The sequence below is a fragment of the Artemia sp. Qi Xiang Cuo genome, chromosome 19 (assembly GCF_049724085.1).
Source record: "Artemia sp. Qi Xiang Cuo chromosome 19, ASM4972408v1, whole genome shotgun sequence".
Classification (NCBI taxonomy): Eukaryota; Metazoa; Arthropoda; class Branchiopoda; order Anostraca; family Artemiidae; genus Artemia; species Artemia sp. Qi Xiang Cuo.
In genome coordinates, this window is record NC_142812.1 from 38697362 (window position 1) to 38723210 (window position 25849).

General features: G+C 35.5%; 1 protein-coding gene across 1 annotated transcript in view; it reads left to right on the top strand.

The window, feature by feature from the left end:
• Window positions 1-25849, top strand: part of Hdc (histidine decarboxylase) — a 130830-nt gene that overhangs the window by 31372 nt on the left and 73609 nt on the right. The window lies entirely within an intron of this gene.

Below are 25849 nucleotides of genomic sequence, written 5' to 3' on the forward strand. Positions count from 1 at the left end.
TTAGTGATGTTTTTATTGCTTCAAATTTCATCGACGATTTTCAAAATTCATGAAAAGAATTGGTATAATCTGGGCTGTGGTAATTTGAATGACACTATATGACATATTTTTATGGTCTATATACACTCGACAATTTAGACTAGACTAGTTCTATTGATCTGTGCAATTTCTTTTTCTCTCCTGTATTATTTGGTCTGTGCAATTTCTTTCTCTCTGCTGTATTATTTGGTTCTCAAGTTATTTAGCAGTTTCGATTCCTTTGAAAAGTGTCATATTCTCATCTGTCATTCACAGAAATAGTTAGAAATAGGGCTATTGATACGAAAATTGTCTTTTCGAATATTGGATACTAAAGAAAACCTTCATTGAACTAACAACTTGCTCTTAATATTAGTAACAAAAAAAAAGTTATATCAAATAGCTTCTTTTTGAACTACTTCAGTCAGACCTCTAGTACTGCTATTCACAGTAGTTCACCACTGCTAACTGTCTAAGAGACTGACAAGCTATGACAGCTAAGACATTTTCTTTAAGAACCTAAAACAAGCATAGATTACAATCAATAATGAAGTCAAATATAAACCAAGCAGAAATTCCAGCCCCCCCCCCCGGAAAGTTTGTCCGACTCGTAAGAACGTAACAAAAATTCATATAAACAAATTTTTGATGTACTTTTTTAGTTTTTTTGTACCCCCCCCCCACCCACCCCCAAAAAAATACCCCTCTCTTGAACAGAAACCAAACAAAAAGTCCAAGCTTTTTTTTTACCGTCATTGGTGACCTACTGGAACCAATTTTCGAAATATGAAAATTCTCCATTTTCTGATAAATAACTACTAAACTGCGTCGAAATTTCTGAAATTTACAGTGAGAAAACTCGACTTTTTCCCAAAAAGACTCGTACTAATTCAAATATTCCTCCTGCATATAGCGGACAGAAATAATTTTGTTTAACTAAGGAAGTACTTCTAGAACCCTTAGCATATCTTTTTTTGTTACACAATCTAATTTAGTAACATGGTTAAGGAATAACACCCCTAATAAAAATTTAAGTGTAAATAATATAAAATTAGTAAGTCGTAAAAGAAATAAATGTCGTTGTTTTCAGAGAAGCCTCATCAAAGAGCTCTGACTAGTCTCTGTAGGCTTTACAATTACATCCTTTGTGAGGACGCAATGTAACTTGTAATATAACATAAAATAACGAGTATTATATTAATATAATAATAAATATAACTAAATAATAAATAAAAAGATAGTAATAAAAAAATAAATAAAAAAAATAAAAGCAAAAAACTCATCATTCAACATATTACTTGCCGAAGTTGATTTACTATAAAGTCTGCTAACAGCTAAATGCTATGATAACTAGTTTATTTATTTAGGGTATATACTACTCTCTATAATTTTTTTTTTTTATACAAAGAAGATGATCCTTTTGTAGCTCAGGGAGCCCAATCAGGAATAATAACTACTACTTGATGGTACTTCCTACTACTCCGACGCCATTATTCATACTACTACTGATCTTAGGCTATTCCTAGTCTCGGTTGTTGGCCATTCCTGCTACGAATAGTCCTCTTCCGGCTACTACTGCTACTAGACTCAAATTCACGAAAAAGTAAGGAGGCCAAAATGTATTTTTCAAAATCTTGAAGGGGGCAAGTTTTCTATATTTTCAATAAAAATACCAAAAAGGCATTTTGAATGAAAATTCCCAAAAAAGATATTACTCTAGGGGCTAAGAAAACCCTCCTGCCCTCTTCGATTGACGCCTCTTCTATGACTATTTTTTAGACTCCAACTATAAAACTATTCCGACTTCTACTGCAACAATGGCTGTAACTACTACAATTGTTATTACCGCTACACCTTCTGTGGGTATTATGAATGCTGTGACTGCTACAACTACTAAGAAAACTACTCTTACTGCAACGACTGTTGCGACTGTCGCAAATTTTACTTCTACTGTAACCACCGGGAGCCATATCTTACAAGGCTATATCCAGGATTTTTTTTCGGGTGGGGGGATTTTTTCGTAGGGGGGGTACAAAAAGCTGTAAAAATATATCAAAATTTGCTTTTATGCAATTTTTTATGTTGTTACGAGTCAGACGAATATTTATGGGGGGGGGGTCAAACCCCCTAACTCTCCTACTAGACATGGCCTATGTATAGAAATGTAAAACTCTTTCGGACTCAGATCAGTCAGAGATCCTTCTTTAATAGATTTCGAATGTTTAAATGTTAATCATTAGGAATATTCAAAGCAATTATACCCTGGGGCTTCATTTAGCGTTGGACCAAGATTAACATCAGGCAATAAACGCAAATTGAAAGCTATAACGTTTTCACCCAAAACATAATCTTGTATAGAAATTTGAAATCTGAAGAATCCTAGCTTACCAAGAATTATTTATCTATCCCACACAAAATATTCCCAAATGATTAAATATTAACCGCTTAAATTCAACTGAATTGTTACATTTCATTTTAAGCTATGGTTTGAAATTTTAGGATAATGGATAATGAATGCAATACGCTATATAATCACATCAATTAAAAAATGCATAGAAATCGAAATAGGAAGTGAAGATCTTATATGAGAAGCAAAGAAAAACGAGAAAAACGAATGCCAAAAATGAGCAGAATGTATCTCATAGAAGACTTGGAACATAAAAAAAAGAGTAAAGAAAGCAATCCTAAAATAAGCCAAGATTACTCTTAAGGCGTGTCTCTTAAGGCTTTTGCAAGTTAAGTTTTATTTGACTAGCCACGGGTGAGCTCAAACATATTTTCTCCTTTTATCTAACATTCAAGGTGGCCTAAGATTTTATCTTAATTACTTTTAGCAATTGGAACATAAAAGCTCACTAATATGTCTTTTATTACCAAGAACTTTTGCTCACTGTTTTTTAAACACCCACTTCTCATAGAAGAACTTCTTCAATGAATTGTTTTTTTATCACGCCTGCATAGTTAGAGAGAAATTCTGGAATTTGGCACATTTTATTTTTGGTTTTTTGATTTGTTTAACCCATGCCGGGGTGGTCCACAACGAAAACTGAAAGTAAATATTTAAAACATGTTATAAGTCATAGGGTTTAACTTAGACTTCCGAATTAGTTGTTAACATAGAAGCTCAAACCCTAACACACAATATTTATTTTTGAATTTTAGCTTTATTTTAATGAATGGAAGAGAATTTCCTAGACTTTGAAACTATGCTTTGAGCATTTGAGTTAATCAGAATAGTAAATTTTTGATAAAACCTTGAAGGAATTTGCACATCACAATAGTCAAAATGACTGCAGTTGCTCGTGGAGTGTGTCATTAATACCATATCCACCAAATCCGACTAAATCCTACTAAATATCTACTAAATCATACCAAATCCAGATGTGCGGGAAAGTGTAATTCGGCCATATATCTAAAGTGGCTTTCATCAAACTCCTTTTGAAGACCCCAACTTTACTGCAAAACAACAAATGAAGTTGGAATGACAGTTTAATATGAATATACTGATATTGATTCCTCAATGTCTAAATAACTTTTTTATTTATTAAAGTTAAGAAAAAATAAACAATTAATATGTTCTTTGTTTTCAGTAAATTGCAAATTATGGTCTGGTCTTCAGAAGGCATCGGGTTTGTCAGCCCCACTCATGTTTTTTTCTGCTCTTTTTGAGTCAGACTCGGTTATTTATTGTAATTTCTATTCGTTTTGGGTTTCATTTATTTGTTGATGGTGATTCGTCGTAATTTTATGCCATATCAATTATGGTATATCAATTGACTTTATTTCTCCTCATTTTCGGTTGAATTGCTTGAAGTTCTTTACTTTTCTCTGGAAAAACTTATTTTGTGTAAAAAGCTTTTTGCATTAATCATGTTAAAATATGTTCAATATTTTTGGCCACCGTCTGGAATTGGTCATATTGATAGTCCATTCTTTTTATTTTAGTGAAATGATAGTTATACAAAACATCATTTTACTTAATATTTCATGATGACAGTAATGATACTTCTAAGTACTTTTGATATGCTAGAAGTACTTTAATATTTCCAAGTGCTTCGTAGATCATGTCAAGGTATAAGCGAAGAGCTAAAGGTCAAATATTGACCTAGATCTGATTATTTTTAAGGATCAATAGAAGAATTTTATACGATTGCGAAGTGTATGTACCCAGAACCATATCCAAGGGGGCTATCGGTTTTGATACTCCCCCACATTTTTATCCGACTCGTAAAAAATGTTACAAAATTGTACACAAACAAATTTTTGATGCATTTTTAAGGTTTTTGTAACCCCTCACTCATAAAAAGTACCCCACTCTGAACAAACCTTGAATACGCCCTTGTATATACCGAAATCTGTGCATCTAGAACTGTAAATCCCTAGAACTACGTACAATACCATCACTGGTACCCCAGAGCTTCAAGAGCTAGGCGTGCCAAATTCTCTTTTTAAAAATACTACGAGCCTCTATGAGAATTTTGTATCGGGAAAGGATCCTTGAACACTTATACTAGCAGCAAAATCTTGAAGGGGGCAAGTTTTCTGTATTTTTCCATAAAAAATACTAAAAAAGGCATTTTGGTTAAAATTCCAAAAAAAGGTAATTTCAAAATTTGAGGGGGGTAAATAAACCTCTCCTGCCCTCTCCGATTGACGCCTCTTCTATTGCTATTAAATAAAGAAAACAAGTTTTTTTCGACTGAAAGTAAGGAGCAACATTAAAATTAAAAACGAACAGAAATTATCACATATATGAGGGGGGTCTTCCCCTCGTACATACCTCGCTCTTTACCCTAAAGTCCGAATTCTGTCCCAATTCTTTAAGAAAGACTCGTGAATATCAAAGGCCGTTTAATTAGACTACATAGCTCTTTTGAAAGTACTAAAAAAATAGCGTAAAGAGCGGGGTATTGGAGAGGGCGACCCCCTCATATACGTAATAGTTTATGTTCGTTTCAAATTATAATGTTGCTCCTTACTTTCAGTTGAAAAAATTTGCTTTTTTATTTAATTTCTGGTTGTTTTTAAATAATGCTCGGAAATCCGGCTCCCCCTCCATGGAAAATTTCCTTCCCCCATGAAAAATTCCTCCATGGAAAGATCTTCCCATGTACCTCCAGACCCTTCCCCATCACCAGAAAAATCCCCCCTGGAAATGTCTGTATACTTCCAAAAACCAATACTATATGTAAACAATGGACAAAGTTCATAGCTTGCAGCCCTTAACCCGGGGACTGTGGGGGTTAAGCCATCCTCAAAGACATAGTTACTAGATTTTTCGACTACGCTGAGCAAAATGGCTTTCTCAAAATTTTGATTGAGCGACTTTGGGGGAAAAATGAACGTGGGAGTGGGGCTAGCCGCCCTCCAATATTTTGGTCACTTAAAAAGGGTTCTAGAACTTTTTATTTCCAATCAAATTAGCCCTCTCCCGATCTTCTACGATTAGTGGTTTGATATGATCGCCCCTGTAAAAAAAAAAACAAACAAATAACGAGGGTCAACTTCAAACGAACAGATATTACAGCAAATGCACCACCCTCCCAAATCCCCCAAGACTACTGTCTAATTGGGTAAAAAAACAGTCTTTTACCGTGTCTCTTAAGGCTTTTTATAATTTTTATTTCAATAGCCACAGGTCATCTCAAACAGATTTTCTCCTTTTATCTACCATTCAAGCTGACCTAAGATTCTATCTTAATTATCTTTAGGAATTGGAATATGAAAGCTCGCTAATATGTATTTCTTACCAAGAACTTTTGCTCACAGTTTTTTCAACACCCACTTCTCTTAGAAGAACTTCTTCAATGGAATTTTTTTTATTACACACGCATAGCTTGAGAGAAATTCTGGAATTTGTTCCATTTTATTTTTGGTTTTTTGATTTATACAACCCATGCCGGGGTGGTCCACAATCAAAACTCAAAGTAAATATTTAAAACATGTTATACGTCATAGGGTTTAATTTAGTCTTTCGAATTAAGTGTTGATACAGAAGCTCAAACCCTGGCACGCAATATTTATTTTTGAGTTTTAGCTTTATCTAAATGAATGGAAGAGAATTTCCTCGGTTTTGAAACTATGCTTTGAGTATTTGAGTTAATCAGAATAATAAAATTTTTGACGAAACCTTGAAGGAATTGGCATATTACCGTATCTGAAATGACGGTAGTTGCTCATGGAGTGTGTCATTAATACCATATCTAAATCCTACTAAATCAAGTTGTGCGGGAATGGGTAATACGGCCATATTTCCAAAGTGGCTTGCATCAGACTCCTTCTGAAGACCAGAATATAATTTGCAATTTATTGTAAAACCAAAAATGAATGTTGAATGACAGTTTAATATTCATATACTGATGTTTATTCATCAAAGTCTTAATATTTTTTTATTTATTAAAGTTAAGAAAAAGAAAATGCTTAATATGTAGTTTGTTTGCAGTAAAGTGCAAATTATGTTCAGGTCTTCAGAAGGCATGGGGTGTGTCGGCCCTACTCATGTTAGTTTCTGTTCTTTTTTAGTTTGACTCGGTTATTACTGTAATTTCTGTTCGTTTCGGGTTTTATTTATTTATTTATTGTGATTTGTGGCAATTTTACGCTTGGTCGATTGTTTTATTTTATTTCTACTCATTTTCGGTTTAATAGAGTTCTTTACAAATATTTTGTGGAAAAAGCTTTTTGAATTAATCATGTTAAAAGGTGTTCAATATTTTTGTCCGCCGTCTGGAATTGGCCATATTGACAGTTCATTCTTTTGATTTTGGTGAAATGACAGTTATACAACACATCATTTTACTTAAAAGCTCATGACGAAAGCAATGATACTTTTAAGTACTTTTGACATACTATAAGTACTTCAATACTTTTAAGTGCTTTGTAGATCACGTCAACCAGTAAACGAGCAGATAAGGACCAAATATTCGCCAAGATGAGGTTATTTTTAAGGATCAATAGAAGAATTTTAGATGAATACAAAGCATATGTTTCCAAGATTTTATCCAGGGGGGCTATCGGGTTTGACCCCCCCCCCCCAAAAAAAAAATTTATTCGACTCATAAAAAACGTTATAAAAATGCATACAAAGAAATTTTTGATGCATTTTTAAGGTTTTTGTAACCCCTCACGCCTCACTCATAAAAAATACCCCACCTTGGACAAATCCTGAATGCGTCCTTGTATATACCGAAACCTGAGCATCTAGAACTATAAATCCCTGGAACTACGTACAATATCATCACTGGTGCCCCAGATCTTCAAGAGCTAAATGCATCAGATTCTTCTTTTAAAAATACTATGAGCCTCTGTTAGAATTTTTTATTGGTGGAGGTTGCCCGAGGGGTTAACAACTGGGCATTTTGAGGGACACCTGGAGGCATGAGGCAAGGAGGCATGCTGGATGCATTAAAAATGGACAGGGAAGGAAACTTATAAAATATTCCAAAGGGCGCAAAATGTAAATATATACAGCTTGCCTGTTATTCGGTATCTGTCGAATATTTCAGCACCTTCAAAAGCGATCTTTTAAAACTTGGAAAAAATCATTTACGGATTTATTTGGCAAGGAAAAGAACCCCCAAGACTGAAAACAACTGATATCTAGCTGAACAAGAAGAACGGAGGACTGCAAGTTGTTGATATCCATGCAAAAACTAGGTAACCCTGCGATGGCACTGATGGTGTCTCTTTTTCCTATTACACATGCAGCGTTGCCACCAGCTCAAGAATAAAATTCCGATATTTCTTCAAAAATAAAAATCCCAGAACACGGTTTTTAAGTTATACAACATAGGGCTGCGCGGTGATGACGTAAAAAGCAAGGTGCGAAATTCAAAATACCATGAAGCGTGGTTTCTAATTGTAACTGACAACTGATTGTCAATACTCCTAGCATTACTTCGAAGTGAAGACGTTCTGGTGGATTAGTAGGATCTACGAAAAATATTTTAGGCCAAAACAATTCGCCAAAGTTCCGAAAAAACGTGTCTACGCATCCACGTTTCATCGTTATTTGAATTTCCCGCCCAAGAATTGACGTCACGCTTCGCAGCCCTATTCAATATGGCTTGGCCAGCGGTAAAAGCGAGGGGCTAATAACTGACCGTCGCAGGTGTCCCTTCGTTCGTACCTCTGGCTGTGCCTCCGTGCCTCCGGCACACCTGAAACAGCGTGTTCCTGGAAGCAAAGGAACACAGTTTTATCTTTGACTCATGGAAAGCGTACGGCGCGTTTTTTACGACGGCAAACTTTCTCCTCTTGAGACGTTATCTTTACTTGGTCGTGTTGTTTACTGCGTTCGACATTGGAGATCTTGGGTCCTAAAAAGTGGACATTATTCTTTGAACGAAAATTTTAGTACCACAAACCTTTACCATTGCCTAGAGATAAATATGCATTCCCTAGTACTTCTCATTCGTCGATTCAAACGGCTTGGGCTCGAACATCTTTTCAAACTCTCCGACATGCATAGCCAACAGTGTGAAGATTTTTTTTTAGGAAGATGCGGTCTCAAACCAGCACTTACAGTACTGTAATAAACTCTTCGTTCCTCCAACTTCTACATCGAATTCGTCGATATGAAAGTATAACGGATTTTGAAGCTCAATATTCTAATGAACAGTTGTCCTTGCCCACGGCCAAGCGAGTTAGATCCATTGGTGTTGTGTCTGTCAGTTCCGATTTTTCTTTGCCCGGGGACGATGAAATCAAGCTCGAGCTAGGGCGAGCTCGTATTGAAAGCCAGCGAATAATGAAAGCCTTTATACCCGACGACGTACTTTCTTCTTTTGGTCACCAAGTACCAAATGTTCGTCTTTCTGTACTTCACGACAGTGACTCAGACGATGACTCAGAGGAAAATAATCTGTCCGATAAGCAGGAAAAGGGTTCCGCGACTGACACTGAATCGGGCTCGGAAAATGACGGCATCTTTGAAGATTTGCCAGTGATTGCTCACTGTGTGAAACACCAAGTTGAGAAAAAATTGGGTTAGTGAGCCTGTGACGAACATGAAGAATTCTAGGTTTTGTCTTGTCAAGACTTCTGACGGCTCCATAACACCAATAAAAAAATCCACGCTGTTGTGGCTGCTGAGGGAAAGCTCTGAGAAGCTGAATAGTGACCGATTAAAACGGGTGATGGTCCAGGGCCGACGAGTAGGACTACGTGAGTCGCCACAAACCAATGCAGAGGTCGGTGTGAAATCGGAATTGCGTATCGGTGAATGGTGTGTTTACAGACCGGTTGGCAGGAGAAAGAGAGTATTAGTTGGGCGGGTCATACAGTTTGGCTACTTGTCTGGGCGAAGATGCCACTCTGTTGACACGCAGAATATGGCGATGCCGTTTCCTGACGACATAAGAATTCTGTGCCAGTGGTTCCGGCTGAATGCTGATCTCACATTAACTGCCGCATTGGTAGACCAGGGTTACTGTGACTCCGGCCTGTATATCATGCATTCAGCAGAACCCGTTTCTATGGAAATCGGCACCAACATTGTCTTTGGCTTTGACTCAGACGTCTTCACAAATCTGAATTCATTTATCCAGAAGAAAGGGTTCCGCTTTTTTGATGTCTCGTCAACAACACAATCATCATGTTGAAAATGGCACAAAAACCCAAAACTGACCTCAAGACCATAACCACCATCATCGCCATGTTCTGTGTGTCAACAGAAGGAATTTTGTTCAACATTTTTCAGGGTTAGTTGTTATTTTTTCCCATCCCCTCCTCCTCTCCACTCGGTGATATTTTAATACAGAACCATATAAATCTTACATCTCTATACATTATCATATCTACTAAACTTCAAAAAAAAAAATTATTACATACCAGTCAATGTCTTAGTGGACATGAAGGCACACTACCATTTAACTTTTTTCTTGCCAAATATCTATTGCTCCCCCCGTTCCAGGGTGCCCTCTAGGAGACGCTTTTCCGGTGGCATTTTTACTTCAATTTCTGAAAATTCATATCCTTCAATTTTCACTAATACGAATTTGAATTTTAAAGGTGGTCTTCCAAAAAGCTTACTGTTACAACTTTAAAATTTGCACAGCCACGTCTTGGCACAGCCACTAAACAGAAAAGCTGGTATGATAAAAGGGAAAGGGACGTGTGAAGCGTTCATAAAAGGCATCTTTTACCGCTGAGAAAGCCATATTGAAGAATGCTACAAAGCATGACTTCAATTTTTGGGCGGGAAATTCCAATAACGATGAAATGTGGATGTGTAGACACGTTTTTTCGGAACTTTGGCAAATTGTTTTGGCTTAAAATATTGGTCGTAAATCCTACTAATCCACCAGAACGTTTTAAAGTCGAAATAATTCTAGGAATATTGACAATCAGTTGTTAGTTACAACTAGAAATCACGTTTCATGGTACTTCGAATTTCGCACCTTGCTTTTTACATCATCACAACAAAGCCCTATGCTGTATAACTTAAAAACCGTGTTACGGGATTTTTTTTTGAAGAAAAATCGGAATTTTATTTACCTGGTGGCAACGCTTCATGTGTAATAGGAAAAATTAACACCATCAGTGCCATATGGGCGCCCATATGGGGGGGCAGGGGGGGGCTGTTGCCCCCCCCCCTGGCTGAATGATGCTGCCTTATTTTTATATTTTTGTTCCGGGATTTCTATTATATAGCATTAAAAGTAGCAATTAGACAAAGTTTGGCCCCCCCCTGGAATTCAGCTTATGGGCGCCCATGGTGCCATCGTAGGGTTACCTAGTTTTTGCATGGATATCAACAACTTGCAATCCTCCGTTCTTCTTCTTTAGGTACATATCAGTTGTTTTCAGTCTTGGGGGTTCTTTTCCTTGCCAAATAAACCCGTAAATGATTTTTTCCAAGTTTTAAAAGATCGCTTTTGAAGGTGCTGAAATATTAAACAGATACCGAATAACAGGCAAGCTGTATATATTTACATATTGCGCCCTTTGGAATATTTTATAAGTTTCCTTCCCTGTCCATTTTTAATGCCTCCGGAGGCATGCCTCCGGCGTGCCTCATGCCTCCAGGTGTCCCTCAAAATGCCCAGTTGTTAACCCCTCGGGTAAAAGTTGCCTTTTATCACGTCTTCACACGTCCCTTTCCCTTTTATCATACTACCTGCTTTTCTGTTTAGTGGCTGTGCCAAGACGCACCCTTGGATCTCGGATTCTTAATTGTACTAAAAAAAAAAAGGAATCTGCTGCTTTGACACGAAAGAATCTGGAAGAAACACAGATCCCTTTTTCCCGAATGTACTTAGAATCCAACTTTCTTGGTATTAAACCCAGGCCTTTGGGTGTTTGAAGAGAAAACTGTAAAGCAACAGTCAGAAAAACTGTTACTACCGAATTATTAGTAAAAAGCGCTAAGTAAAGCAACCAACTAAAAAAAAATAACTAGTTTCTCAGATATTTATTGGTACGTTTCAGTAATCATCTCGATAATCACAGCTCAAATGACAACCCTAAGAAACTGGACAACTGAGCTTCAGTAAATCAAACTAAGCTCGGTTAGCACAAGTACAAACACTAAGTCTTCTACTAAGCATAACAAGTTTTCCGATGGTATTCATCGCTTCCCCTGCCCTAGATCTCGGAATGCTTTCGAGAATCATAAAATTATATCAAGAACTCAAGCGAATTGGGGACGAGGGGCACACGCACTTGAACTGGAAGGACCAGACCCACCTTGGGTGGCCTCCTCGTCTGTAGGAGACATGGTTCAAGATTCTGTTCAGTTCTGTGCCCTCATGCACGTCGGTTTTAAGGTTATTTTTGGTCAATTTGTTGATGGGTTGGTTGTATTTTGTTTTTTTTGTTGATTAAGGTTGGTCGAAAAAAGGGCTGAAAAAAAGAAAAAAAAGTGCCACCGCAAGTATGGGTTTCTTGTGGACGGAGGACGCCCAGTCTACGAGAGAGCAAATAGTTTTTTTTGTGCTAAAAAATTTTAAAGTTGTAAGAGTAAGCCTTTTGGAAGACCACCTTTAAAATTCGAATTCGTATTACTGAAAATTGAAGGATATGAATTTGAAGAAATTGAAGTAAAAATGCCACCGGAAAAGTGTCTCCTAGAGGGGAAAGGACACCCTGGAACGGGGGGAGCGATAGATATTTGGCAAGAAAAAAGTTAAATGGTAGTGTGCCTTCATGTCCACTAATATATTGACTGGTATATAATAATTTTTTTCTTTTTTTTCACGTTTATATGATGATAATGTATAAAGTTGTAAGATTTATATGTTTTTGTATTAAAATATCACCGAGTGGAGAGGAGGAGGGGAGGAAAAAAATAACAACAGTAGAAAGGCCTCATGAGCTACAAGGGGGAGTCCATACATGGGCATAGAGTCCCTAGGGAGATGGTTTTTGTCAGTGAGAATGTCACATTTATGGTTTTTGTCACATTTATGGATGTTGTTTGGACGGTTATGTGTGTTGGTCAATTTATTTGATGTTTTTCATGAATGTCAACATCAATTCATGTCTGTTTTATGGTTTTTGTCAGTGAGAATGGAAAAACAGAATTTTTATCACTTGAAGAAACAGGAATTTTCTCACTTTGATGGTTGTTTCTTAGACGGTTATGTGTGTTGGTCAATTTATTTGATTTTTTTCTCGGATGTCAACAGCAATTCATGTCTGTTTTATGGTTTTCTCACTGAGAATGAAAAAACAGAGTTTTTCTCACTTTGATGGATGTTTCTTGGACGGTTATGAGTGTTGGTCAATTTATTTGATGTTTTTCATGGATGTCAACATCAATTTATGTCTGTTTTATGGTTTTTGTCAGTGAGAATGGAAAAACAGTATTTTTCTCACATTCATGGATGTCAACATCAATTTATGTCTGTTTTATGGTTTTTGTCAGTGAGAATGAAAAAACATGAATTTTCTCACATTCATGGATGTCAACATCATTTTATGTCTGTTTTATGGTTTTTGTCAGTGAGAATGAAAAAACAGGAATTTTCTCACTTTGATGGATGTTTCTTGGATGTTCTCACTTTGAGGGATGTTTCTTGGATGGTTAAAAGTAACACATGACACATGACACATGACACGTGACACGTGACACATGACACGTGACACATGACACACGACACATGACACGAAACATGACACATGACGAATGACACATGACACATGACACAAGAATGACGTAATCAACTAGGACAAATGGATTTTCTGAGATATTGATTACATAATCGGTAGAACCATATCAGGAGGTCGTGACGGGGGTCCATATATGGACATAGAATGACGTAATCGACTAGGACAAATGGATTTCTGAAAAATTGATTACATAATCAGTAGAACCCTATCAGAAGGTCATGACGGGGGTCTATATATGGGCATAGAATGACGTAATCGACTATGACAGTTGGATATCTGAGAAATTGATTACATAATCGGTAGAACCCTATCAGGAGGTCCTGACGGGAACAAGTTCCTTTCTTAATGTCCCTCCTAAACCCATTTTCCAATTTGAAGTACTTATCTTTTTCACCCACAACTATACTTTGCAGCTTTTTGGATACCTAAAAACAAATAAAAACTTTTAAAATGAATTTTCAGAGATAGTTATTGTCTTAATGTCACTAATAAACAAATATTACAAATTGACTTAATAATGTTGTACAGTCAACAACTCTACTTTACAGCTTTTTGGATACCTCAACACCAAGAAATACTTTTCAAAGATCATTTCAGAGCAAGTTACTTTCTCAATGTCCCTCCTAAACCCATTTTCCAATTTGAAGTACTTATCTTTTTCACCCACAACTATACTCTACAACTTCTTGGATACCTCAACACCAAGAAATACTTTTCAAAGACCATTTCAGAGCAACTTTTTTCTTAATGTCCCTCATAAACCCATTTTACAAGTTGAAGTACTTATCTTTTTCACCCACAACTATACTTTACAGCTTTTTGGATACCTCAACACCAAGTAATACTTTTCAAAGATCATTTCAGAGCAAGTTACTTTTTTAATGTCCCTCCTAAACCCATTTTACAAGTTGAAGTACTTATCTTTTTCACCCACAACTATACTTTACAGCTTTTTCGATACCTCAACACCAAGAAATACTTTTCAAAGACCATTTCAGAGCAAGTTACTTTCTTAATGTCCCTCCTAAACCCATTTTCAAACTTGAAGTACTTATCTTTTTTACCCACAACTATACTTTACAGCTTTTTGGATACCTCAACACCAAGAAATACTTTTCAAAGACCATTTCAGAGCAAGTTACTTTCTTAATGTCCCTCCTAAACCCATTTTCCAACTTGAAGTACTTATCTTTTTCACCCCCAACTATATTTTACAACTTTTGGATACCTCAACTCCAAGAAATACTTTTCAAACACCATTTCAGAGCAAGTTACTTTCTTAATGTCCCTCCTAAACCCATTTTCCAACTTGAAGTACTTATCTTTTTCACCCACAACTATACTTTACAGCTTTTGAATACCTCAACACCAAGAAATACTTTTCAAAGACCATTTCAGATCAAGTTACTTTCTTAATGTCCCTCCTAAGCCCATTTTCTAACTTGAAGTACTTTTCTTTTTCATCCACAACTATACTGTACAGTTTTTTGAATACCTCAACACCAAGAAATACTTTTCAAAGATCATTTCAGAGCAAGTTACTTTCTCAATGTCCCTCCTAAACCCATTTTTCAATTTGAAGTACTTATCTTTTTCACCCACAACTATACTTTACAACTTTTTGGATACCTCAACAACAAGAAATACTTTTCAAAGACCAATTCAGAGCAATTTTTTCTTAACGTTCCTCCTAAACCTATTTTACAACTTGAAGTACTTATCTTTTTCACCCACAACCATACTTTACAGCTTTTTGGATACCTCAACACCAAGAAATATTTTTCAAAGACCATTTCAGAGCAAGTTACTTTTCTTAGTGTCCCTCATAAACCCATTTTCAAACTTGAAGTACTTATCTTTTTCACCCTCAACTAGACTTTACAGCTTTTTGTATACTTCAAATACAAAAAATACTAGTAAAAGTCAATGTCAGAGTATGTTTCTTTCTTAATTTTCCCTACTAAAACTATATTCCAACTTGAAGTACTTATCTATTTTAAACAAAACTATACTTTGCAGCCATTTGGAACCAACAACAACAATAACTACTATTCAATGACCATTTCAGAGCAATTTACTTTATTAATGTCCCTTCTAAAGCTATTTTCCAATTTGAAGTAATTATCTCTTTCACACAACACTAGGCTTTGCATCTTTATGGATACCTCAACACCTATAAATACTTTTCAAAGACCATTTCAGAGCATCTTCCTGTCGTATTCTCCAACCTAAACAAATTCTTAAACTAGAAGTCCTTGTATCTTTCACTCAAACCTTTACTATACAGCTTTTTGGATACCTGTAAAGTATAGTTGTGGGTGAAAAAGATAAGTACTTCAAGTTGGAAAATGGGTTTAGGAGGGACATTAAGAAAGTAACTAGCTCAGAAATGTTATTTGAAAACTATTTCATGGTGTTGATTCTTCCGAAAAGCTTGAATGTTTAGTTGTGGGTGAAAAACATAATTACTACAATTTGGAAAATGTGCCTAGGAAGGACATTAAGTAACGAACTAGACCGGTCCTTTCTATTGCACTTTGTTTCATGGTGTCAAGGTATCCAAAAAGCATTACAGTATAGTTGTGGGTGTAAAAGATATGTACTACGTGTAGGGCCATTAATGTAAAAGGAACATTATGAATGGCATTAGCAAGTCCAGGTCCTTTGATAAGAATTTCTTGGTGTTCAGGTATCCAAAAAGCTGTAAAGTATAGTTGTGGGTGAAAAAGATAAGTACTTCAAGTTGGAAAATGGGTTTAGGAGGGACATTAAGAAAGTAACTTGCTCTGAAATGGTCTTTGAAAAGTATTTCTTGGTGTTGAGGTATCCAAAAAGCTGTAAAGTATAGTTGTGGTGAAAAAGATAAGTTCTTCAAGTTGGAAAATAGGTTTAGAAGGGAAATTAAGAAAGTAACTTGCTCTGAAATGGTCTTTGAAAAGTATTTCTTGGTGTTGAGGTATCCAAAAAGCTGTAAAGTATAGTTGTGGGTGAAAAAGATAAGTTCTTCAAAATGGAAAATAGGTTTAGAAGGGACATTAAGAAAGCAACTTGCTCTGACATTGTCTCTGAATAGTATTTCTTGGTGTTGATGTATCCAAAAAGCTGTAAAGTATAGTTGTGGGTGAAAAAGATAATTTCTTCAAGTTGGAAAATGGGATTTGGAGGGACATTAAGAAAGTAACTTCCTCTCAAATGGTCTTTGAAAACAATTTCTTGATGATGAGGTATCCAAATAGCTGTAAAGTATAGTTGTGGGTGAAAAAGATAAGTACTTCACGTTGAAAAAGGGTTTAGGAGGGATGTTAAGAAAGTAGGGTGCTTCAAAATAGGCTTTGAAAAGTATTTCTTGATGTTGATGTATCCAAAATGCTGTCTAGTATATTTGTGGGGGAAAAAGATAAGTACTTCAAGTTGGAAAATTGGTTTAGGAGGGACATTAAGAAAGTAACTTGCTCTGAAATGGTCTTTGAAAAGTATTTCTTGGTGTTGAGTTATCCAAAAAGCTGTAAACTATAGTTGTGGGTGAAAAAGATAAGTACTTCAACTTGTAAAATGGGTTTAGGAGGGACATTAAGAAAGTAACTTGTTCTGAAATGGTCTTTGAAAAGTATTTCTTGGTGTTGAGGTAACCAAAAAGCTGTAAAGTATAGTGGTGGGTGAAAAAAATAAGAACTTCAACTTGTAAAATGGGTTTAGAAGGGACATTAATAAATTAAATTTCTCTTAAAGTGTTATTTAATTTTTCGTTTTTGTGTTGATTGAACAAAACGGCTGTTACATATAGTTGTGGATTAAAAAGATATGTACTTAAATTTGTAAAATTGGTTTACAAGCGACATTAAGAAATGAAATTGCTCTAAAACTGGATTTGAAAAGTTTTTCTTTGTTTTGAGGTAACCAAAAAGCTGTAAAGTATAGTTTTGGGTGAAAAATATTAGTACTTCACGTTGGAAAATGGGTTTAGGTGTGACATTAAGAAACTAACTTTCTCTGAAATGTCTTTTGAAAAGTATTTCTTGTTGTTGAGGTATTCAAAAAGCTGTAAAGTATAATTGTTGGTGAAAAAGATAAGTACTTCAAGTCTGAAAATGGGTTTAGAAGGGACATTAAGAAATTAAATTGCTCTGAAATGGTCTTTGAAAATTATTTCTTGGTGTTGAGGTATCCAAAAAGCTGTAAAGTATATTTGTGGTTGAAGAAGATAAGTACTTCAAGTTGTAAAATTGTTTTAGTAGGGACATTAAGATAGTTACTTGCTCTGTAATGATCTTTGAAAAGTATTTCTTTGTGTTTAGGTATCCAAAAAGCTGTAAAGTATAGTTGTGGGTGAAAAAGATAAGTACTTCAACTTGGAAAATGGGTTTAAGAGGGTCATTAAGAAAGTAACTTGCTCTGAAATGGTCTTTGAAAAGTATTTCTTGGTGTTGAGGTATCCAAAAAGCTGTAAAGTAAAGTTGTGGGTGAAAAAGAAAAGTAATTCAAGTTGTAAAATAGGTTTAGGAGGGACATTAAGAAAGTAACTTGATCTGAAATGGTCTTTGAAAAGTACTTCTTGGTGTTGAGGTAACCTAAAAGCTGTAAAGTATAGTTGTGGGTAAAAAAGATAAGTACTTCAAGTTGTAAAATGGGTTTATGAGGGACATTAAGAAAAAAAGTTGCTCTGAAATGGTCTTTGAAAAGTATTTCTTGGTGTTGAGGTATCCAAAAAGTTGTAAAGTATAGTTGTGGATGAAAAAGATAAGTACTTCAAATTGTAAAATGGGTTTAGGAGGGACATTAAGAAAGTAACTTGCTCTGAAATGTTATTTTTTATTTATTTCTGTGTTTTTAGTTTGACTACATGGTGGAAAGTAGAGTTGTGGGTGATAATGTTAAGTATTTCAAGTTGGAAAATGGGCTTAGGAGGGTCATTAAGAAAGGTGCTTGCACAGACATGGCCAACAAAAAGTATTGCCTGTTTTGGTGGCATTCATTCAGGTGCAGATTAGAGTCTTTGGGGAAAAAATGAGTAATCAAAAATGGAAAATTTGTTTAGAAGGGACATTAAGAATGTAACTTGTTCCCGTCAGGACCTCCTGATAGGGTTCTACCGATTATGTAATCAATTTCTCAGATATCCAACTGTCATAGTCGATTACGTCATTCTATGCCCATATATGGACTCCCGTCATGACCTTCTGATAGGGTTCTACTGATTATGTAATCAATTTCTCAGAAATCCATTTGTCCTAGTCGATTACGTCATTCTATGTCCATATATGGACCCCCGTCACGACCTCCTGATATGGTTCTACCGATTATGTAATCAATTTCTCAGAAAATCCATTTGTCCTAGTTGATTACGTCATTCTTGTGTCATGTGTCATGTTTCATTCGTCATGTGTCACGTTTCACGTTTCGTGTCATGTGTCGTATGTCATCTGTCACGTGTCATGTGTCAGGTGTCATGTGTCATGTCTCATGTGTCATGTGTCATGTGTTACTCAGAACCATCCAAGAAACATCCATCAAAGTGAAATATCCAAGAAACATCCATCAAAGTGAGAAAATACCTGTTTTTTCATTCTCACTGACAGAAACCATAAAACAGACATAAAATGATGTTGACATCCATGAATGTGAGAAAATTCATGTTTTTTCATTCTCACTGACAAAAACCATAAAACAGACATAAATTGATGTTGACATCCATCAAAGTTAGAAAAATACTGTTTTTCCATTCTCACTGACAAAAACCATAAAACAGACATAAATTGATGTTGACATCCATGAAAAACATCAAATAAACTGACCAACACTCATAACCGTCCAAGAAACATCCATCAAAGTGAGAAAATTCCTGTTTTTTCAATTGAGAAAAATCCTGTTTTTACATTATCACTGACAAAAACCCTAAAACAGACATAAATTGATGTTGACATCCATGAAAAACATCAAATAAATTGACCAACACTCATAACCGTCCAAGAAACATCCATCAAAGTGAGAAAAATCCTGTTTTTTCATTCTCAGTGAGAAAACCATAAAACAGACATGAATTGCTGTTGACATCCTAGAAAAACATCAAATAAATTGACCAACACACATAACCGTCCAAGAAACAACCATCAAAGTGAGAAAATTCCTGTTTTTTCAAGTGAGAAAAATTCTGTTTTTCCATTCTCACTGACAAAAACAGACATGAATTGATGTTGACATCCATGAAAAACATAAAATGAATTGACCAACACACATAACCGTCCAAAAAACATCCATAAATGTGAGAAAATTCCTGTTTTTCCATTCTCACTGACAAAAACAATCTCCCTAGGGACTCTATGCCCATATATGGACTCCCCCCTGTAGCTCATGAGGCCTTTCTACTAACAACTACCTCTGAAAAATATTCAACAAAATTCCTTCTGTTGATACACAGAGCATGGCGATGGTGGTGGTTATGGTCTTGAGGTCAGTTTTGAGTTTAGGTGCCATTTTTAACATAATGATTGCGATGCTGACGAGACATCAAAAAAATGGAACCCTTTCTTCTGGATAAATGAATTCAGCTTAGTGAAGACGTCTGATTCAAAGCCAAAGGCAATGTTCTTTTTGAAAAAATCAAAAGGACAATGCGCAAAGTACTCAACTGATCTCATTTACAACCGTTTTGTTCTGGTGCTAATTAATTTCTTGGACAACACTGCCTTTCCATTTTCAATTGAAGCAAAATATATCAACAATGAGAAAAAAATTTAATATGGCAGTGAAAAAATAAAAAGAAACATTTTTTAATACAGAAATAATAGGAAAAGATGCCAAGTAAGGCGGAAAAATGCCTGGCCCTGCTGCAAGTGCAAGTAAGTGTTAATGTAACCTCCGCCAATACAAAATTCTCACAGAGGCTCATAGTATTTTTAAAAGAAGAATCTGATGCATTTAGCTCTTGAAGATCTGGAGCACCAGTGATGATATTGTACGTAGTTCCAGGGATTTATAGTTCTAGATGCTCAGGTTTCAGTATATACAAGGACGCATTCAGGATTTGTCCAAGGTGGGGTATTTTTAGTGAGTGAGGCGTGAGGGGTTACAAAAACCTTAAAAATGCATCAAAAATTTCTTTGTATGCATTTTTATAACGTTTTGTATGAGTCGAATAAAATTTGGGGGGGGGGGGTCAAAGCCAATAGCCCCCCTGGATAAAATCCTGGAAATATATTCTTTGTATTCGTCTAAAATTCTTCTATTGATCCTTAAAAATAAACTCATCTTGGCCAATATTTGGTCCTTATCTGTTCGTTTACAGGTTGACGTGATCTACAAAACACTTAGAAGTATTGAAGAACTTCTAGTATATCAAAAGTACTTAATAGTATCATTGCTTTCGTCATGATATTTTAAGTAAAATGATGTGTTGTATAACTGTCATTTCATCAAAATCAAAATAATGTACTGTCAATATGGCCAATTCCAGATGTTCAAAAATATTGAACATCTTTTAACATGATTAATTCAAAGAGCTTTTTCCACAAAATATTTCTAAAGATCTCTATTAAACTGAAAATGAGTAGAAATAAAGTAAAACAATCGACCAAGTGTAAAATTACCACAAATCACAATCAATAAATAAATGAAACCATAAACGAACAGAAATTACAGTAATAACCGAGTCAAACTAAAAAAGAACAGAAACTAACATGAGTAGGGCCGACACACCCCATGCCTTCTGAAGACCTGAACATAATTTGCACTTTACTGCAAACAAACTACATATTAAGCATTTTCTTTTTCTTAACTTTAATAAATAAAAAAATATTAAGACTTTGATGAATAAACATCAGTATATGAATATTAAACTGTCATTCAACATTCATTTTTGGTTTTACAATAAATTGCAAATTATATTCTGGTCTTCAGAAGGAGTCTGATGCAAGCCACTTTGGAAATATGGCCGTATTACCCATTCCCGCACAACTTGATTTAGTAGGATTTAGATAATTATGGTATTAATGACACACTCCATGAGCAACTACCGTCATTTCAGATACGGTAATATGCCAATTCCTTCAAGGTTACGTCAAAAATTTAATTATTCTGATTAACTCAAATACTCAAAGCATAGTTTCAAAACCGAGGAAATTCTCTTCCATTCATTTAGATAAAGCTAAAACTCAAAAATAAATATTGCGTGCCAGGGTTTGAGCTTCTGTGTCAACACCTAATTCGAAAGTATAAATTAAACCCTATGACGTATAACATGTTTTAAATATTTACTTTGAGTTTTAATTGTGGACCACCCCGGCATGTGTTGTACAAATCAAAAAACCAAAAATAAAATGGAACAAATTCCAGAATTTCTTTCAAGCTATGCGTGTGTAATAAAAAAAAATTCCATTGAAGAAGTTCTTCTAAGAGAAGTGGGTGTTGAAAAACTGTGAGCAAAAGTTCTTGGTAAGAAATACATATTAACGAGCTTTCATATTCCAATTCCTAAAGATAATTAAGATAGAATCTTAGGTCAGCTTGAATGTTAGATAAAAGGGGAAAATCTGTTTGAGCTGACCCGTTGCTATTGAAATAAAAATTATAAAAAAGCCTTAAGAGACACGGTAAAAGACTGTTTTTTTTTTACCCAATTAGACAGTAGTCTTGGGGGATTTGGGAGGGTGGTGCATTTGTTGTAATATCTGTTCGTTTGAAGTTGACCCTCGTTATTTGTTGTTTGTTTTTTACAGGGGCGATCATATCAAACCACTAATCGTAGAAGATCGGGAGAGGGCTAATTTGATTGGAAATCAAAAGTTCTAGTACCCTTTTTGAGTGACCAAAATATTGGAGGGCAGCTAGCCCCACTCCCACGTTCATTTTTCCCCCAATGTCGCTCAATCAAAATTTTGAGAAAGCCATTTTGCTCTGAAAATCATCAGGTTTTGCCCTCTAAAACGTGACCTCCAGTTCCCCTAGTGCCATTTCCAATTATTTCGTCGTCAAAAATCCTTGAAATTGTGCTTTTGACTCAATGGAGCTTTACCGAGCATGTAAAAGCCGGAAACGCATCAACCCAAGCTCTTCGTACAATGCACCGAAAAACAGATCCCCTTTTCCCGAATGTACTTAGAATCCAACTTTCTTGATATTAAACCCAGGCCTTTGGGTGTTTGAAGAGAAAACTGTAAAGCAACAGTCAGAAAAACTGTTACTACCGAATTATTAGTAAAAAGCGCTAAGTAAAGCAACCAACTAAAAAAAAATAACTAGTTTCTCAGATATTTATTGGTACGTTTCAGTAATCATCTCGATAATCACAGCTCAAATGACAACCCTAAGAAACTGGACAACTGAGCTTCAGTAAATCAAACTAAGCTCGGTTAGCACAAGTACAAACACTAAGTCTTCTACTAAGCATAACAAGTTTTCCGATGGTATTCATCGCTTCCCCTGCCCTAGATCTCGGAATGCTTTCGAGAATCATAAAATTATATCAAGAACTCAAGCGAATGGAGGACGAGGGGCACACAGACTTGAGCTGGAAGAACCAGCCCCGCCGTGGGTGGTCTCCTCGTCCATAGGAGACATGGTTCAAGATTCTGTTCAGTTCTGTGCCCTCTTACACGTTGTTATTAAGGTTATTTTTGTTTTTTTGTTGATGGGTTGGTTGTATTTTGTTTTTTTGTTGATTAAGGTTGGTCGAAAAAAGGGCTGAAAAAAAGAAAAAAAAGTGCCACCGCAAGTATGGGTTTCTTGTGGACGGAGGACGCCCAGTCTACGAGAGAGCAAATAGTTTTTTTTGTGCTAAAAAATTTTAAAGTTGTAAGAGTAAGCCTTTTGGAAGACCACCTTTAAAATTCGAATTCGTATTACTGAAAATTGAAGGATATGAATTTGAAGAAATTGAAGTAAAAATGCCACCGGAAAAGTGTCTCCTAGAGGGGAAAGGACACCCTGGAACGGGGGGAGCGATAGATATTTGGCAAGAAAAAAGTTAAATGGTAGTGTGCCTTCATGTCCACTAATATATTGACTGGTATATAATAATTTTTTTCTTTTTTTTCACGTTTATATGATGATAATGTATAAAGTTGTAAGATTTATATGTTTTTGTATTAAAATATCACCGAGTGGAGAGGAGGAGGGGAGGAAAAAAATAACAACAGTAGAAAGGCCTCATGAGCTACAAGGGGGAGTCCATACATGGGCATAGAGTCCCTAGGGAGATGGTTTTTGTCAGTGAGAATGTCACATTTATGGTTTTTGTCACATTTATGGATGTTGTTTGGACGGTTATGTGTGTTGGTCAATTTATTTGATGTTTTTCATGAATGTCAACATCAATTCATGTCTGTTTTATGGTTTTTGTCAGTGAGAATGGAAAAACAGAATTTTTATCACTTGAAGAAACAGGAATTTTCTCACTTTGATGGTTGTTTCTTAGACGGTTATGTGTGTTGGTCAATTTATTTGATTTTTTTCTCGGATGTCAACAGCAATTCATGTCTGTTTTATGGTTTTCTCACTGAGAATGAAAAAACAGAGTTTTTCTCACTTTGATGGATGTTTCTTGGACGGTTATGAGTGTTGGTCAATTTATTTGATGTTTTTCATGGATGTCAACAGCGATTCATGTCTGTTTTATGGTTTTTGTCAGTGAGAAGGGAAAAACAGTATTTTTCTCACATTCATGGATGTCAACATCAATTTATGTCTGTTTTATGGTTTTTGTCAGTGAGAATGAAAAAACATGAATTTTCTCACATTCATGGATGTCAACATCATTTTATGTCTGTTTTATGGTTTTTGTCAGTGAGAATGAAAAAACAGGCATTTTCTCACTTTGATGGATGTTTCTTGGATGTTCTCACTTTGAGGGATGTTTCTTGGATGGTTAAAAGTAACACATGACACATGACACATGACACGTGACACATGACACATGACACGTGACACATGACACATGACACATGACACGAAACATGACACATGACGAATGACACATGACACATGACACAAGAATGACGTAATCAACTAGGACAAATGGATTTTCTGAGATATTGATTACATAATCGATAGAACCATATCAGGAGGTCGTGACGGGGGTCAATATATGGACATAGAATGACGTAATCGACTAGGACAAATGGATTTCTGAGAAATTGATTACATAATCAGTAGAACCCTATCAGAAGGTCATGACGGGAGTCCATACATGGGCATAGAATGACGTAATCGACTATGACAGTTGGATATCTGAGAAATTGATTACATAATCGGTAGAACCCTATCAGGAGGTCCTGACGGGAACAAGTTCCTTTCTTAATGTCCCTCCTAAACCCATTTTCCAATTTGAAGTACTTATATTTTTCACCCACAACTATATTTTGAATCATATATGATAACTACACAAAAATATAAACTTTTAAAAGACAATTTAATAGAAAGATACTATCTTTCAGTAAATACTCCACACAAATTAAAAATTTGATTTCTTATGTATTTAAAACAACAACTATACTTTACAGCTTTTTGTATATCTCAACACCAAGAAATACTCTTCAAAGATCATTTCAGAGCAAGTTACTTTCTCAATGTCCCTCCTAAACCCATTTTCCAATTTGAAGTACTTATCTTTTTCACCCACAACTATACTTTACAACTTTTTGGATACCTCAACACCAAGAAATACTTTTCAAAGACCATTTCAGAGCAACTTTTTTTCTTAATGTACCTACTAAACCCAGTTTTCAAGTTGAAGTACTTATCTTTTTCAGCCACAACTATACTTTACAGCTTTTCGGATACCTCAACACCAAGAAATACTTTTCAAAGACCATTTCAGAGCAAGTTACTTTCTTAATGTCCCTCCTAAACCCATTTTACAAGTTGAAGTACTTATCCTTTTCACCCACATCTATACTTTACAGCTTTTTCGTTACCTCAACACCAAGATATACCTTTCAAAGACCATTTCAGAGCAAGTTACTTTCTTAATGACCCTCATAAAGCCAATTTCTAACTTGAAGTACTTATATTTTTTACCCACAACTATACTTTACAGCTTTTTGGATACCTCAACACCAAGAAATACCTTTCAAACACCATTTCAGAGCAAGTTACTTTCTTAATGTCCCTCCTAAACCCATTTTCCAACTTGAAGTACTTATCTTTTTCACCCACATCTATATTTTACAGCTTTTTGGATACCTCAACACCAAGAAATACTTTTCAAAGACCATTTCAGAGCAAGTTACTTTCTTAATGACACTCCTAAACCCATTTTCCGACTTTAAGTACTTTTCTTTTTCACCCACAACTATACTTTACAGCTTTTGGATACCTCAACACCAAGAAATACCTTTCAAAGACCATTTCAGAGCACGTTACTTTCTTAATGTCCCTCCTAAACCCATTTTCCAACTTGAAGTACTTATCTTTTCACCCACAATTCTACCTTACAGCTTTTTGGATACCTCAACACCAAGAAATACTTTTCAAAGACCATTTCAGAGCAAGTTACTTTCTCAATGTCCCTCCTAAACCCTTTTTTCAACTTGAAGTACTTATCATTTTCATCCACAACTATACTTTACAGCTTTTTGTATAACTCAACACCAAGAAATACTTTTCAAAGACCAATTCAGAGCAATTTTTTTTCTTAACGTTCCTCCTAAACCCATTTTCCAACTTGAAGTACTTATCTTTTTCACCCACAACTATACTTTACAGCTTTTTGGATACCTTAACACCA